This window comes from Crocodylus porosus, unplaced genomic scaffold (genome assembly GCF_001723895.1).
Source record: "Crocodylus porosus isolate Cpor-Errol unplaced genomic scaffold, CroPor_comp1, whole genome shotgun sequence".
Taxonomy (NCBI): Eukaryota; Metazoa; Chordata; order Crocodylia; family Crocodylidae; genus Crocodylus; species Crocodylus porosus.
In genome coordinates, this window is record NW_017728907.1 from 35379778 (window position 1) to 35384283 (window position 4506).

Here is a 4506-nt window from a genome sequence, read left to right on the forward strand (position 1 = left end):
GCTCTAGCTCCCCCTAGCCGCAGATCCGGGAGGAGCCAGGCAGGGTTATTTTGCCCCAAGTGGCACAATTTGCTCCACAACAAAGTGCATGTCTGAGCATGTGCACTGAGGCAAAAAGCCCCAGCCCAAATTTGCACTGCTTCTATTTGAGTTGCTGCTAGTGCACCTGCTTGCATTTGTGGACATGCCCTCAAGCCTTATTTATCAAACCCAAAGAAAAAGAGCCAGAAGGAATACAATATAAAGCTAGTATTGTCCTTCTGCCTCTTCTATCACATCCAGAAGTTCTTCCTTGCAGTAGAGTCTCAGAGCAGCCAAGTACAAAATTTTAAGTCATTTGAAAAGCTCCACCAGCCTAGCAATGCCAGCTTCTTTATAAATTGAACTAACAATCAAAGAAGAGTCAGAACAAAGAGAAATTCTAGTACATCCTTGTCTTTGCAGTGAAACTTATGGACTTCCATAATCCTAAAAGATGCATCTTCAATGCCTCTGCCCCATGGCTGTGAACAGTCCTGTAAAGTGTGCGCTACCTACTCCTTCCACACACACAAATCCCAGAAATGAGGCAACGTAGCCACCTCTAAAGTGATGCTGTGCACATGCAAGAAAGCAGACCCAAGGCAGAGAACAAAAGAGAAGTTATGGGGCCTACTTCAAAGCAAGCATGTTGTACCATTTCTGGTAATTTGTGCAATGGTAAATAGAAGCAAGTGGGCAGGACACTTTTCATGGCGGCATTCCCCCTTGCAACATGGAGCCAGTGCAGACTTGCCCTGACTGGTTATGGCTCTCAATTCAGACAACATTTTCAGTGCAGCTATACATGTAACAAACCAGCAGTAAAAGAACTGGAATAGTGCAAATGTAGAAAGGTCGATAGTTTCGACAGATTAAAATAGAGAATTTTCATCAGGAAGAAGCTATGACTGCTGCAGATATTGACATAACTTGTAACATTCACACAATAATGAGTGCTGTGTAGTGTCAGTTTAGATACAAGTCTAACCAGTCTAAAGAGCTTTAAACAGGAGCTCAGGACATCTTTGTATCATAATATCAAATGATCAAATGATACTAGAAGCATCTGACATCCTTTTATCAAACCTTGCTTTTCCAGTGGCAGATAACAGATGGGTATGGCAAATACATCATCTAATATTTCTTCTTGAGTTTCTTAACACAGATTATCAGGATCTTTCTTTTTGGCTTTTTTTCATTTGATAAAGATAATTACAATGAAAGGAATTATGATTATGGAGGAAATTCAAACTACCATTATAATGTATAAAATGTAATAATCCTAAACACTCGAATTCCCCTATGTTATATATCTATATTCTGGGTGCCAGCCTTTCTTTATTTCAAATATTTTTTCTTCACAAAAATAAATGATTACTGGTATTAGGCCCTTCTTGTGTTACCAAAAGTTTTCAGAATGAATTCAGCCATTTGTGTTACTATTACTTCCTTGCAACCTTGTTTTAGGTCTAGTGCAGGGTCCATTCAAATAAGCAGAGAAAGGACCATCACAATTATTTAGGACAGCTTCATGATGCTACACCACTGAAGTAAGAACATTTTCCTTCTTGATGAATACTGCTGTGCACAACTACAAAATAGATTTTCCAATGAACTTACTGAATCAGGTGATGCTGTAGAAAAACTCTTAGTACATGTTGAAAAATTCCTACAGTTCCTATATCCAGTCAAATGAAACAATAAATACTAAACAAAGAAAACTGATTTATGTCTAGTTCAATAAGTAAAAAGCTGCTGCTGCTTATAATCACTATGGATCCTTCAATTGTTTTCTCTTGTTAAAATCCCCAGTGGCTTTACTTGCCCTTGGATGCCTGGCAAACTTCGAGAACTATACGAATAAAGCAAACTTGCCATTTTATTAGTAGCCTCGTTCTAGTATTCTTTCTTACATTGAAAAGTACCTCATTTTCAATCAGTAGGGCAACTTGCAGAGCAAGGTACTACAGTAAAATCCCTGTTATCCAGCATGAGTGGGGAATGGGGGGTGCCTGTAAGATAAAAGTGCCAGCTACCTGAGGCACAGGGTTTCCAACAGGATGCGGAGTGGGGAGAGGAGAGGGATAGGGGGGTGGCGGCAGCCGCGTGCAGAATGGTGGCAGCACAGGGGTGGTGGCAGCAGCGGCTGCTGCATGTGAGCTTCCCCCCCACCCTCCTGCACAGCAGGAGACAAAGGAGTGCAGCATGGCACTGTGTGCATCCCACTGCTTTCAGCAGCACAGTGGGAGGCAAAGTGGCGCAGTGCCATTTCCGTCCCACCACTTTTGGCACAGCACCAAAATTCCAGTTAATAAGGTATTCTGGTTGGTGAAGTACCGAATAACAGAGATTTTACTGTACTCAGTGTGATGGTTGTGGAACAGAATCGTGCTGTTCATGAGCATTTGGGATTCATTGACAGTATTAATGTGGAAGAAGGTACTTCTTTAATGGTATGTTTAAAAGCTAAAACTCACTGATATTACCTTTAATCCCACATGGCCTTTTAATCGTTGTTTATCTATGAATAATAAAGCCAGGGGATAGCATAAGAATATTTTTTAATGAAATAACTCTGCCCCCTGTCAAAAATATTTAATATTTGATTCCTCAGGTCAAGGACCAATACTTCACTTTTGTTTGTCTTCTTTTTGAAAGTAAAACAAATGGGAGAACATACTTCATTTATTGATTTAGCCAGGAGGCCTTATTCAATCTGATAAAATCCTTAACCAAGTTACCAGAGAAATGTGACATCTGTATCAGTGGCTTAGAGGCCTGTTTCTGGTTTTGAATGACATGTTTAACTTATAATTTGCCAATAATCCACAGAATTATTTTAAATTACACAAAAGAAACATTAATGCTTAAACTATAAAAAAACTATTATGTTTCAAAAATCCAAGAAAAGTCATTCATCTTCCATTGAATGATCATTTTGATAAGCAATTAAAGCAGTATAATACCACTTGTTATTCCATGAAACTTACACTATATTATTCAGCCTACACTTATCTTTCAGTTTTTTCATACTGGGGTATCTGTAATAGTATACTCCCCTTATTTCACTCATTTCACGGGCACTTACTTGGCAGTCATTATCTTTAGCAGCTATCAGTTTCAGAAGACTGTGGAGGCTGCACCTTTGTTGGGTTACCGGGTACCACCACAGCTTCTTGAGTGGCTGAGTCTGATTCTCAACAAGCAGACCCTCCAGCAATCTGCACATACAAACTCGGTTGAACTTGCACTGGCATGCCGAGTACCAGTTTATCTTACCTACCCCTTTGCCTCTTCTCTAGCTCATCACTGACCCTCTCCATCTCAAAATAACACAGGTAGCTTTCCACTTGCAGCAGTCCAAAACAATTGATTCCCAGCATTGGCTACTGGTGCACAGCTAATGAAGGTTTTTCTTGCAAACATCAACAAAATGGAGTTTGGATCATCCAAGCTGACATTTGCCAATGGCCAGCTCACCAAAGAGTATGTCAGTATTCAGCCATCGATCATATGATTACATGTAATAACCAAGGGAGGTGTCTCTGTCTCCGGAGCATGAACACACTGGGTATCTTGGCTCATTCCAAAACAGTGAAGTTGGAGGTAGTGTCATACCATGTTATGCCCAGGATATGGTGAAGACATAAAAAATGGAAACTGTTCAGTTTTCTTTCTTCCTTAGCATAAGGAGTCCATGTTTCAGTGCCATGCAATAGAGAGCTAAGTATGCAAGCACTGTAGGCAGACATCGTTGTCGATAGAGTGAGCACTCTGTTTTTCCAAACTCTCTTTTGAAGCTTAGTCATAGTGTTACTTGCCTTTCCATTGTAAGCAATAGTTTTGGCTTCCAAGTCAAGATTTTGTGAGATGGTGGGGCCCAAGTCAGTAAATGTTTTAACCACTTCCAGGCTTTCATTATTTATTCTAACTTTTGGAGGGTGGTCAACTTGTTGATCTGTGACTACTGTCATCTTTAGGCTTATAGTCAGACTGAAATCATCACAAGTATGAGAAAGGCAATCCATGAGACTTTGCAGTCTTGCTTCTGAATGACTAACAATTAAAGCATCATTGGCAAAGACCATTTTATGGACAGGAACTTCTTAGGTTTTTGTTTTCACTTTGAGATGAGCAAGGTCAACCTTCCTTGTCTCATAGCAAGAATGAAAATCCGAGAAAGTCTTGGCACTTACTGTAATGGTCAAAATAAAGTCATAGAAAGATACCATTTATTGTAATAGCATGAGTACTAGTTTGCACCCATTAAAATTACACTGCTATTTTTATGCATGGTACATTTCAGGAGACATGAAGTCAAGTCCATAACATGCAGTATGTAAAACAAAATACACGTGCCTGTGAATACAGTAGTGATGCTGTTCACTTTCCCACTACTGAAGGCATATGTAAAGAGAAATTCAAGCATGCCCTTTCACTTTAGCACAATCTTATAGTTTAGCTTTAAATCATTTCTGAGGAATA

The 4506-nt window shown here is 39.7% G+C and overlaps 1 long non-coding RNA gene across 1 annotated transcript in view; it reads right to left on the reverse strand.

The window, feature by feature from the left end:
* LOC109307628 overlaps window positions 1-2379 on the reverse strand; it is a 10721-nt gene extending 8342 nt beyond the window's left edge. The window contains exon 1 of the long non-coding RNA XR_002100323.1: window positions 2319-2379. This is a non-coding gene — a long non-coding RNA (uncharacterized LOC109307628). The remainder of the gene's footprint in view (window positions 1-2318) is intronic.
* Window positions 2380-4506: the final 2127 nt, after the last annotated feature.